This window comes from Mesocricetus auratus, unplaced genomic scaffold (genome assembly GCF_017639785.1).
Source record: "Mesocricetus auratus isolate SY011 unplaced genomic scaffold, BCM_Maur_2.0 Super-Scaffold_6730, whole genome shotgun sequence".
Taxonomy (NCBI): Eukaryota; Metazoa; Chordata; class Mammalia; order Rodentia; family Cricetidae; genus Mesocricetus; species Mesocricetus auratus.
This window is the reverse complement of record NW_024429184.1, coordinates 47412379-47426079: the sequence shown is the minus strand read 5'-3', so window position 1 is coordinate 47426079 and position 13701 is coordinate 47412379. Positions and strand designations below refer to the sequence as shown.

Below are 13701 nucleotides of genomic sequence, written 5' to 3'. Positions count from 1 at the left end.
CCATTCTACTCCACCTCTGTTTATCCATAACTTTCTAATCTATTTCAATTTTCTTGGAAGTTCTGTCTGTCTCCCACTAGTCACTTACTCTATACCTACCTTCTGTGGCTCTATAAATTGTATTTTATTTGTCATCGACTTAATAACTATTCTCCATTTATCAGCTGTTTAATTGTTAAAAATTCCATTCTCTAATCTTCCTTTTTGTCCAAGTGATGGTGACTATCCCTGCACATTAGCTTTATAATTTCACAGGGTCTCATTTACTAATTATTGATCTTAGTGCCTGTGTTAGGAGTCTTCTGTTCAGAATGTCTTCTCCAGTGTCAGTGAGTTCAAGGCTATTTTCCAATTTATCTTCTATTGCTTTTATTGTATCTAGTTTTGTAGTGATATCTTTGGGATATTTGAAGCTGAGTTTCTCAAAGTATGTATTTATTAATCTATTTGGATTCTTCTTCATGAAGCCACCAGCTTTATTCCACTGTATATTTCTGGCTTCCTTGTTAAAAACTAAGTATGGGTGTTTTGATTTATGTCTGGGTAACCAATTAGATTCCATAGTCAATGTGTCCATTTTGTGCCAATACTGAACTACTTTTATTACTATATCTCTGCAGTACAATTTGAGGCTGTAATAGTGATAACTCTTATCAGTTCTTTTATTATTCAGTTTGTTTTAGATATCCTGCTTTTGTTTTATTTATTTATTTTTCTTGTAATTCCATATGAAACTGAAAATTTGCCTCTTAAGATCTCTGAAGAATTGTGTTGGATTTTAATGGGGACTGTACTGAATTTATAAATGGTTCATGGTAATAATGCCATTTTTTGACTACTAACTCTACAAATGCATGAGCATCGAATGTTTTCCATTTTTGATATCTTCTTAAATTTCTTCAGTGTCTTATTTTTTATCATTCATGTCTCTCATTTGCTTGATTATAGTTACTCAAAGATATTATACTATTTGAGGCTATTATAAAAATGCTATTCTGATTTCTTTCTCAGTCCACTAACCATTTGTATATAGGAAGGTTATTTATCTCTGTAAATTAAATTTTTAATCCACCTAATTGGTTGCACTTGTTTATAAGTTATAGGAGTTTTCTGGTGAAACTTTAGGTCAGTTATGTATATTTTCATATTATAGGACAACAAGGATACTTGGTTTCTTCCTTTCCAATCTGTGTTTCTTTGATCTCCTTTGGTTATCTTATTGCTCTACATAAGCCTTTAATCACTATATTGAGTACATATGAAGAGAGTAGACAACTTGGCTTTCTCCTGATTTTACTGGAATTGCTTTGATTTTTCTCTCCATTTAATTTGATGTTGGCTATGCATCTGCTACATACTGCCTTCATCACATCACAGCTTCCCAAAGGAGCCATCTACAGTCTTCTGGATGTCAGTGATGGCATGGACTGTGGTCATGAGTTCTTTTACAATGCCAAAGTTGTCATGGATGACCCTAGCCAGGGGGGGCTAAGCAGTTGGTAGTGTAGGAAACATAGCTGAGAATCTTGAAGGAGTTGTACTTGTCATGATTCATACCCATCACAAACATGGGGCCATCAGCAGAAGGGGTGAAGATAATGACTCTCTTGGCCCCACCCTTCAAGTGGACCCCAGTCTTCTCCATGATGTTGAACATGCCAGTAGACTCCACAACATGCTCGGTGCCAGCATCAACCCATTTGATGTTGGCAGGAACTTGCTCCTAGAAAATGGTGACAAGCAAGCTTCCCATTCTCAGCTTTGACTGTGCCTTTGAACTTGCCATGGGTGGATTCATACTGGAACATGTAGACCATGTATTTGAGGTCAATAAAGGTGTCATTGATGGCAATAATGTCCACTTTGCCAGAATTGAAGACAGCCCTGGTAACTAGGTGTCCAGTAAGGCCAAATCTGTTCACTCTGACCCTCACCATTATGTCTCAGGAATGAGACTGGCACTGCAAAAGGAGAATGTGGCTGTGTCTAGGGCAGAGTGGAGCAGAGAGTCTTTATTGATTTTCTTAAACAACCAACATTTTAATTGATTCTTTACAATGTTTTTGTTGTTCTTTCTATCTTATTGATACTAGCTGAGTTTGATTGTTTCTGTGCAAGTATTTCTTTTGGGTATGATTACTTTTTGTTGTATAATTTTCAGGTGTACTGTTAATTTAGTAGTATAATATTTCTCTCTATTTTTATTGAATGTAGGCACTTGGTGCTATGAACTTACCTATTACAAACTCATTCATTGTGTCCCTGAAGTTGGGTATGTAGTGTATTCATTTTATTGAATTATAGAAAGTCTTTTATTTCCTTCTTTATTTCTGTCTTGGCCCATTTTTTGCTCAGAAGTTAATTGTCCAGTTTTTATGCTTTCTGTTGTTTCTGCTGTTATCAATATTCTGTTTTATTTTGTGGTAGTTGGATAGGAAGTAGGGTAATATTTCAATATTTTTGTGTATCTCTTGAGACTTGTTTTGTGTCAAAGTAAGTAGTCAGTTTTGGAAAAGTTCCAAGAGATGCTGAAAAGAAGGTATATTTTTTTATATGAGTGAAAGATTCTGTAAAATTTGTTAGGTTCATTTGTTTCATGACATAAATTAGGTTCAGCATTTTCATGCTTGAATTATGGTTTGGTGAGAGCTGAGTATTGTGAAGTCTCTGACTACCACAGTATGAAAGTCAATATGTTATTTAAGGTGCTGCAATTTTTTGTGAACATTGGTGTTCTTGTTTTCGGTGCACAGATGTTAAAAATTGCAATGTCTACCTCAAGATCCAGCAATTCCTTTCTTTGGCATGTACCCAAAGAATGCACATTCATACAACAAGGACATATGTTTAACTATGTTCATAGCATTGTTGTTGTAATAGTCAGAACCTGGAAGCAACCTAGATGTCCCTCAACCGAAGAATGGAGGACTGAGACAGTGGAGGAATAGAGGAGGGCAAGAAAGATGATGCCTTCACAGAGTGAGCTGGTATATGTTTGGAGAGAGGGCTGGCACAGGAGAAATGTTAGTGGATGCATAGGGATGACTACAACTAAGAATCTAGGCAGAGGTGGAGAGGCTGTCTTTGATGTCCTTCCTTTATAATGAGATTGAGACTACCTTGTTTGCCACTCCTAGAGCCTTCATCCAGTATCTTATCGAAGCCCAACACACACTTATAGCTAAACAAGGAAACATAATCCAGGAATCCAAGTGTGAAGAGGGATGAGGGATGAGCAAAGGAGCCAAGACACTGTTGAAAAAACCCACAGAAACAGTTGAACTGACCTACTGAGAGCACAGAGACCCTAGCCGTAAAGCTGTGGAACCAGCATTGGACCAAACTAAGCCCTCTGATACGGGTGACAACTAGGAGGCTAGGGCAGTCTATGGGACCTCTAACAGTGGAGCCAGTGTTTATCCCTAGAGCACAAATGGACTTTGGGAGCCGATTCTCTATGGAGGGATACTATTGCAGCCCAGATACTGGAAGGAGGGCCTGGGGCCTCCCCCAAATTGTGTGACTGGACTTTGATGGTCCCTGGTGAAGGGCCTCACTATCCCTGGAGAGTGGGTAGGGGATGGATTGAGGAGTTGGTGAGGTGCATGGGAGGATGAGAGGGCAAGGGAATGAGGGGATTGGTATTTAAATAAGAGTGGTTATAAAATAAAAAAATTTAAAAATACAGTATCTTTCAGTGCATTTTTCTTTTGATGATTATGTTATGTTCTTCCCATCTCTCCTAATGAGTTTTGGTTTGAAGATAGTTAAGTGGATGCATCAAGTTGCTTGTCAGTCCATTTGCTTGGAATATTTTTTATCCTTTTATTTTTGAATTATATCTATACTTAAAGCTAATGCATAATTCTTGGATATAGCAGAAGGATGGATCCTTTTTCTTCATCCATTATGTTAGTCTTTAGGACTACTGAGTTTGAGAGATATCAATGAGCACTGATGGATAATCTTCTTACTTTGTTGTTGTGGTGGTGGTGGTGGTGATTGTATATGTATATGTCTCTGTTCTTTTGATTTGATTACCTGGAGTTATTTATTACTTTGTTTTTCTGGGTATGATTAATGTAATAAGGTTGTAGTTTTCATTCTATCATCTTCTGTCACCCAGGAATTTTAGATAACTATTGTTTAAATTGGGTTCTATCAAATGTCCCCAAGAAACAAGCAGGGGTAATGATCCTAATATCTAACAAACTAGACTTTAAACTGAAATCAATCAAAAGACGTGAAGGAGGTCATTTCATATTCATTACAGGAAAAATCCACCAAGAAGTCTCAGTTCTGAACATCTATGCCCCAAATAAAAAGGCATCCACATTCATAAAAGAAACATTACTTAAAATCAAACCACACATAAAAACTTACACTCTAATAATGGGATACTTCAACAAACCACTGTTGAGGGAAATATCCCACTAGACAGGACTACAAGACAGAAACTTAACAAAGAAACAAAGGAAATAATAGAGGTTATAACCCAATTGGGTTTGACAGACATCTATAGAATATTCCATCCAAAACACAAAAGAATATACCTTCTTCTCAGCACTATGTCGAACCTTCTCAAAAATTGACCATATACTTGGCAAGATTGCAAACCTCAACAGGTATGGAAAAGTTGGAATAACTCCATGTATCTTATCAGACCACCATGCTTTAAAGTTAGAGTTCAACAACAACACAAACTACAAGATCCCTACAAACTCATGGAACAATGCTCTACTGCACCACACCTGGGTCAAAGAAGAAATAAAAAAAGATATTAAAGACTTCCTAAAATTCAATGAGAATGAAGACACAACATATCCAAACTTATGGGACACTTTGAAAGCAGTATTAAGAGGAAAGTCCATAACACTAAGTGCCCACATGAAGAAACTGGAGAAATGTTACACTAGAGAACTAACAGCACAGCAGAAGATCTAGAACACAAAGAAGCTAACTCACCCAGGAGGAGTAGATGCAAGGAAATAATAAAATTGAGAGCTGAAATCAGTGAAGCAGAAACTAGGAAAACAATACAAAGAATCAATGTAAGAAAGAGTTGGTTCTTTGAGAAAACCAACAAAACCTGTATCCAAACCAAACAAACGGCAGAATGTGAACATAAAAATTAACAAAATCAGAAATGAAAGGGGGACATAACAACACACACTGAGGAAATCCAGAGAATCATCAGGTCATACCTCGAAAACCTGTTCTCCACAAAATTTGAAAATTTAAAGGAAATGGACGACTTCCTGTGTAGATATGACATGCTAAAATTAAAACAAGTACAGATAAGCAATTTAAATAAACATGTAACACCTAAGGAAATAGAAGCAGTCATCAAAAGTCTCCTAACCAAAAAAAAAAAAAAGTCCAGGGCCAGATGACTTCAGTGCAGAATTCTACTAGAAATTCAAAGAACAGCTTATACCAATTCTGCTCAAAGTATTCCATGCAATAGAAGCAGAAGTGTCTTTGCCAAACTCATTTTACGAGGCTTCAATAACCTTGATCCCCAAGCCACACAAAGACACAACTAAGAAAGAGAACTTCAGACCAATTTCCCTCATGAACATTGATGCAAAAATACTCAATAAAATACTGGCAAATCGAATCCAAGAACACATCAGAAACCTCATCCACCAAGATCAAGTAGGCCTCAACCAGGCAGGCAGGGATGGTTCAACATCCAAAAATCTATCAATGTAATCCACCACATAAACAAGCTAAGGAACAAAAGTCACATGACCATCTCACTAGATTCAGAAAAAGCCTTTGACAAAATCCAACACCCCTTCATGGTAAAGGTCTTGGAGAGATCTGGGATAACAGGAACATAGTTAAACATGATAAAAGTTATATACAGCAAACTGACAGCCAACATCAAACTGAATGGACAGAAATTCAAGGTGATTCAACTAAAATCAGGAACAAGACAAGGCTGACCCCTGTCCCCATACCTCTTCAATATTGTACTTGAAGTTCTAGCTAGAGCAATAAGGCAACAAAAGGAGATCAAGGGAATACAAATTGGAAAGGAAGAGGTAAAACATTCACTATTTATTTGCAGGTGATATGATAGTTTTTACATAAGTGACACAAATAACTCTACCAGGGAACTCTTACAGCTGATTAACACCTTCAGCAAAGTGGCAGGATACAAGATCAACTCAAGAAAATCAGTTGCCCTAATATACAGAAGATAGGAGGGCTCAGAAAGAAATCAGAGAAATATCACCCTTTACAATTGCCACACACAAGCTAAAATACTTTGGGGTAATGATAACCAAATAACTGAAAGATCTGTATCGTAAGAACTTTGAGTCTTTAAAGAAAGACATTTAAGAATACACCAGAAAATGGAAAGATCTCCCATGCTCATGGATAGGTAGGATCAATGTAGTGAAAAATGGCAATCCTGCCAAAAGAAATCTACAGACTCAATGCAAACTCCATCAAAATCCCAGCACAATTATTCACAGACCTTAAAAGAATAATTCTCAACTTTATATGTCAAAACAAAAGACCCAGGATAGCCAAGACAACCCTGCTCAACAAAGCAACATCTGGAGACATCACCATTCCTGACTTCAAGCTCTATTATAGAGCTGTAGTCCTGAAAACAGCTTAGGATTCGCACAAAAATAGACAGGTAGACCAATGAAATAGAATTGAACACTCTAAGATTAATCCACAAACCTATGAACAGCTGATTTTCGACAAAGAAGCTAAAATTATACAATGGAAAAAAAGAAAGCATCTACAACAAATAGTGCTGGCATAACTGGATATTGGCTTGTAGAAGACTGCAGATAGATACATGTCGATCGCAATGCACAAAACTTAAGTCCAAATGGATCAAAGACCTCAACATAAATCCAGCCACACTGAACCTGTTAGAAGAGAAAGTGGGAAGTACTCTTGAATCAATTGGTAGAGGAGACAGCTTCCTTCCTGAACATAACACCAGTAGCACAAACACTGAGATCAACAATTAATAAATGGGACCTCCTGAAACTCAGTAGCTTCTGTAAGGCAAAGGACACAGTTATCTAGACAAAAATGCAACCCACAGATTGGGAAAAGATATTCACTAACCCCACATCTGACAGAGGGCTAATCTCCAAAATTTACAAAGAACTCAAGAGGTAAGTGTTCAAAACAACAAAGGACCCAATCAAATGGGCATTCAATGTGCTCTCTCCACTATTGCTTAGCTTGCCAGTTGGTAGGGAGGCTCTCTCAGTATGGACATATGGGGAAGGGCCTAGGTCCTGCCCTGGATGAAATGACAGACTCTGGAGGTGCCCCCAAGGAGGGCCTCATCCTCTCTGGGGAATGATGTGGGGATTGGGCTGGGGGTGGGGGATGGGGTTGGGTCTGGTCGAGGGAGAAGGGGGAGCTGGGATTGACATTTGAAACATGCATGTTTCTAATTTAAATAAGCAAACATACTTAAAAGTTGGGTTCTACCATTTAATGATTTATTTTTTACATCTATCATGACTGAAAGTTATGCTGGATATGGTAATCTGGGCCTGGTTCACTAGTTTTTTATAGTTTATAGACTGCCTCTCCAGGCCCTTTTAGATTCTGACTTTGAGACTATTCATTGAGAAATGTTGTTTTATTCCAATTGGTCTGTCTTTATATTATATATGATATTTTTTTCCTTTGAAGATTTTTCTGTAAATTTAGCATATTGATTATTATGTGCTTTTTTCTGTAAATTTAGCATTTTGATTGTTATATGCCTTTTTTCTGTAAATTTAGCATTTTAATTATTATGTTCCAAATTAACTTTCTTTTCTGTTCCAGTAAATTTGGTGTTCTGTATGATTCATGTACTTTAAAATGCATCTCCTTCTTTAGGTTAGGGATACCTATTTTCTGTACCTTTGACCTGGATTTCTTTTCTCTTTTCTACTCATATTAGTTTTAGATTTGGTCTTTCATGGTGCCCCATTTTTTCTGGATGATTTTTTTTTGTATAACATTTTCTTTCACAGATACATTCATCTCTCCTATCTTTATTTTCAAGGCATGAGATTCTCTCTCCTATCTGTTGTATTCTTAATGTGGCTTAGCTCCAAGGTTCCTGTTTCTGTTTCTAACTATTTCATTTCCAGTTTTCCCTCCGTTTGCATTTTCTTTATTGATTATATTCTACTTTAATGTCTTGAATCTTTTTGTTTGCGCCCTTCCATTGTGTGTATGTGTGTGTATGAGTGTGTGTGTGTGTGTGTGTGTGTGTGTGTGTGTGTGTGCATTTTCATGGATGTCTTTAAGGGAATTTCTTTATTTCCTCTTTGAACATCTCTATCATATTCATAAGGGATCTTTTAAAATTACTTTCTTTTGCATCAGTTATGATGTGATTCTCACCTTTACCCTGTTAGGTTTTCTGGACTCTAGAAGTATTTTCCTCACTGTTATTGATTGTGTTTCTATGCTGGTAACTAGATATCTGGGTTTGAAATTATTGTAATTTTAGATGTTGTGTAGTGGGTATCTTGTTCCTTGGTTTCTGTGGCCCTCTCTGCTTCTTGCGAATGTGTGGTGGCTGTGTGTAACTTAGTAAGGTATTCTTTCGGTATCCTGTCTCATGGGGCCACTGGGATTTCCCAAGTAAAATTTTTTCTGGTTATTGGAAACTAACACTTAGGAATATAGATGAACTGTGTGGGAGGTTGGGGAATTGTTGAATGATCTCACAAGAGGGAGGAAAGCAGAGTTTTCCATTAGTGTCTGCTTAGTTCCCAGGGAGTGGTGGCACAGCATGTTGGCATGCCACAACCAGTACTCTTCTACAGAGTTTTGAGTGGGACTAAAGCATCAGATTTAGAAAAGATAGGAGAAAAGTGAAGATCTGCCTTTAGGCTGCCTATTTTCCTGGCTGGGGTGTGGAATGATCCATGTTGAAATTGGGTTCAGGGAAAGGAAAGTTGGAAGAGAAGGTCTTAGTGATCAGGTGCATGTGGGCCAGTAAGGGAGGAGAGCTGCATGGGAGCAGTTACAGAGGAGGGCATGAAACAAGTTTGGGATTTGGAGAAGAGGAGAGACAGGTGAATATCTGAAGGTAGCTTCCCTGCTTCCATGGTTTGAATGACTTGCAAGCTCTCCAGAAATGCTCATTAGTTGTGGGGGAGGGCTGAGATAAATTATTGAGTTGGGTGAAGAAAGGTTGAACTTGGGACCAGGGAGGGAGAAGAGGTCAATGCAGGTCATATTCTACAGAGCTGGGGATGAGACTAGGGGATTGAATTTACAGGAGAGAAGGGAGAGGTAAAGTGCTTCAGTTAGCCTTTCTGCTTCTCAGAGAGGGTGGTGGTCCGTGAAAAAAGATACATACATACATACATACATACATACATACATACATACATACATATATATATGATGTGTGTGTGTGTGTGTGTGTATTTAGAAACAGGGTTTGTCTGTATTGCTTTGAGCCTCTCCTGGCACTTGCTCTGTAGAACAGGCTATTCTCAAACTAATAGAAATCCACCTGCCTCTGGGTTATGAGTGCTGGAATTAAAGGCATATGCTAATGCTACCACCACCCAGCCCCATGAAATATTTTATAAATGAGTTTTTCTCTATGTTTATTTCCTTCAAAATTGCTAGAGAGTAATGTCACAAAGATTTGTTTGTTTGTCTTAATTAACTAACATAAGTCCAGGTTTACTCATGTTGTTTCCAACATAGTTAGTATTTGTTGATCTCCTTTCTCCTCTCTTTTCTCCCAACCCCTAATTACCCTGTAGCCTTCTTCCTCTCAGTACCCTCCTATGTGCAATATTAATTTCCTCAAAACATTTTTGCGTTTTTGTGATACTTTTTCTTGTTTCATGACCCCTTAGGACACTGAAATCCACATATGTATGAAGACACCATGTCATGTGCATATACACATTAAACATTAAAACACAGGATACACATATGAGAGAGGCCAATTGATACTTGTTTTCTTAGTGTTGGTTATCTCACTGCACAGACTAATTTTCAGACCCATCTGCTTTCTGTAACTTTCAAAATTTCCATTTTGTTATATCTATGGTTCTATATTAGAAATAAATGTATTTTCATGATTCATTCATTTGTTGATTGACATCTTGCTTGATTCAATTCCCCAGTTATTGTGAATAGGCATGGATTTCTGGTTAAATATATAGTCTATTACAAAACTTATTATTTAAAGATAGCTATCCTTTGAACAAAGCCTCAAACCATAAGGAGTCCTTCTGTCTTTCACCTATGTCAAAGAAATTTTAAGTACTAGCTTAGAATTTGATAAATTCTATGCAAAGGTCTTGAAAGTCCCATCTTTGACCTTATCTATGAACTACCTAGAAGGCACATTTTCCTGAAAAAAAAAACCAAGTGATTTTATCTTTTCTCTAAGGTTTATTATATGTTTTTGACTTGAGAATTTTTTCACTTAGGAATTTTATGATAAAAATAAAATGTCTTGTACCCATAAGTTCGCACTAAAGTTGAATATTGTATTTCTTAGCTCATCTTCTATATAATAAATCATCTATAAGTTACATGCAGCTAACATGAATTACTTGATATTTTTAAATTCTAACTTTTTATTTAGCCTAATCAATAAATTATGTATATTTTCCACATTATATTAGTAATAATTTTGTTAAATTCTTCTCCTCCCCCACCACATACTATATTACAAAGTTTTCTCACCTCCAATTTTCAATTATATATTTTACTTGTGCTTTAGCCTACATGACTCACCAGGAGGATTGTTAGTATCCATTTTTCATCTCCTCCAGTGCACTTCAGTATTTGTCTGATACCTAGACCCATTTACTTTAGGGTTTTGTTGAAGATATTTCCTTTTATGGTGCTGGTTTTTAAATCAAGGTTCAATCAGCAATATGGAATCACTGTGAGAGCATCAAATGAGAGCTCCAGCATTTGCATTAATTATATGATTCCATTTTCTATAGAAAAGTCTTTGTAGGACTTTTGCCCCTGCTTTGAATTTTATGTGTAATGGCTGGAAATCAGCTAAGCCCAGATTCTGGAAAGAAAAAAAATAGACACAAAGTGAAGAAAGCAATGACAAACTAGAGCCCACAAAGAATGGAGACTATTAGAGGAGCAATTAAAACTATAATCAGCCTTAGAGATACAGATATGCAGAAGCAGCTGCCATCTATACTGAGGTGCAATGTACACAGAACCTGCATGAAGAAATACCGAAGCAGATTAAACATGACCTGAATGAGATACATGACCAACATATTACTGCCACCCCCAAAAGATAAGATGGCGTATCAATGCTAAGAAATTGACATATCTTTATCATTAGATTTCTCTCTGACTTGTTATTCATTGACTAAGTGCTTCTTTAAATGCCCTTTTGAGTTGGTGCCATTTTAGGGTGACACAGGGAGTGGTATTCTAGAAACTATTCTGCTCAGTTAAGTAGACAGAATGCACAGTACCTGGTAGACTTCATGGTATTATGATATTTGAAAAGGAAATTTTAAAACTGAAAGAGCAGTTGGAAGAATTTCTTAGTAGAGTGCTTGCATAGTCTGTGCCAGGCCCTAAACTGAATATCTAACATAGGTAGAAAAGAAAATTGTGTAGAGAGAGAAAAGTGAGAGGAAGCATTGATATTTAAGAAGAAAAATGAAAACTAAAGGCACTAAGGCAAAAATATTATAATCACAGATGCAGATTCAAGGAACAACAACAGTAGCTTGAAAAACAAAGACATCGGTAAGTGAACTAACCAGAACCATAGAATGAGTCTTTCACTGGGACTCCATTATGCTCCAAGGCCTAAGAAGCAAGCTGCATTTAGTCATAAATCTTTAATAAATGAGTATTGACTAGTAAGTATGTTAAGCACGATATGTGACACAGAGAAGCATAGAAGCTGAAGTGATCCATTTTACTGCACCACATAGATAGCTTCACAAAGGTGATAGGCAGAAAGTTCTGTGCTCAGGCAGTTGCTGAGGAGACCCCAGACAGTGTGGTAAGACACAGACCAGTCTACAAGAGCAGTGAAGCAATAAAACATTATTTTCCCCAGTCCAGACACACACATATACACAGGGAAGTATAACAAAGGCACAGTTTGATATTGATATGTATGAGATAGCTACACTCAAAACAGCTTTAACATATTCCAAATACTTTTAACAAAGAAAGTTTCCTAGTGACTGCTCCAATACATCTTAGTGCATGCAATCATTTAAATCATTTTTTCTGATATATATCCAATGATGATATCCTCCTTGATATTAATCAGTTCTCTCACTTCTCACATTTTTTTCTCTTAGGTTTTGCTATTTGTGAAACAAAATAATCGCTTTTTTCAGAAAAGTGAGCTATGTTTTATAAGTAGATTATTTTTCTCACAATACATAATGGGAAATCACATATACACAATTAAAGAGTAAGTATTGCAAAACACAGGAATTAAATTTCCCCATCTCATATTCAAAAGAACCATGATGGACTTTTAATGCAATATGTCAAGGTTTACTTTTATATAGCTTTTGTCAAGGAATAAATACAAAAAACAATGATCTATGTATGTATTCCTACATTCTCTGTTTTGGGCAGTCAACTCTGGTAAGCACTGAATGATAAGATTGCTAGATATCCTGTCACTCATCGCATTTGATGAAACCTGGTCTCACATTGAAGGCTTCCTGATACAGAAACATGATTAAGAGTGTGTGCAGTAATGATCAAAGCTGTAGCTTTTACAAGGAACACAGTATTAATTTTTCTTCAAAATTTTCTTCTCCTTATTCTATTCTACCACCACCTATGGAGTGTGTAAATTCTTTTCTTTTCTGTTTTTTCTTCCCTTGTTTCCTTCTTCCCTTGTTTGCTTTTCCTTTTTAGGGAATAGGTTAATACCCAAAAAGATGGACATCATTGTGGCATTTTCATGCATATGTGTCTCTGTACTTTATTTACAGTCATTATCTTCCCCCACTGTCCTCCTCCATGCCACTGATGTCCTGTGACTTATTATCTTCCTTCCTCCAGATAGTCTTCCTTTTTGCTAAGAACAGAATATTAATGTAATACCAGACTTCAGATTTTTAATGAATTAGCGGGCCTTTATCTTTGGATTTGTCAGTGGCTTGTAAATAAATCAGATTAGCCTTATTTAATTGTCTTCAATCTGTCACCAAGAATTAACATCTCCATGAATCTTGAATTTATCATGTACATTCAATTTTCTTGTAAAACAAATCCTTTGAAGTTTTTTTCTGCACAGCCTTCCAAGCTCCTTTATGATGTGGCAGTATTTCTTCTTTCTGTTTTAAAATATATTACTCAGCGATCTACTTTAACATGTATTTATTTGTAGATTATAAGAAACAGAAAATGCTGTTCTTACAATTATGTATATACTTACCATTACTAGAATGTGAGAGAAAGATATAACTACTTATTTGTATTAGTCAAAATATTGTAGAACATACAGGAATATAGGAACACTATGTGTGATAATTGTTGAGAAATTCAGATGTGATTTTTTCCAGTGCCTTACATTCTTATATCCTCAAGCTTTGGATAATAATTTACTTCCCATCCCTGGATGGATTTTAGCATGGGAATCAATTAAATTAAGACTTCCTAAGAACCAATTTTCACTATTTTAAGAATGTAGTGAGTGAATGGAAACTCAAG

At 36.4% G+C, this 13701-nt stretch overlaps 1 pseudogene; it reads right to left on the bottom strand.

The window, feature by feature from the left end:
* Positions 1–1371: 1371 nt before the first annotated feature.
* LOC121138959 lies at positions 1372–1937 on the bottom strand (annotated as a pseudogene).
* Between the last annotated feature and the right edge of the window lie 11764 nt (positions 1938–13701).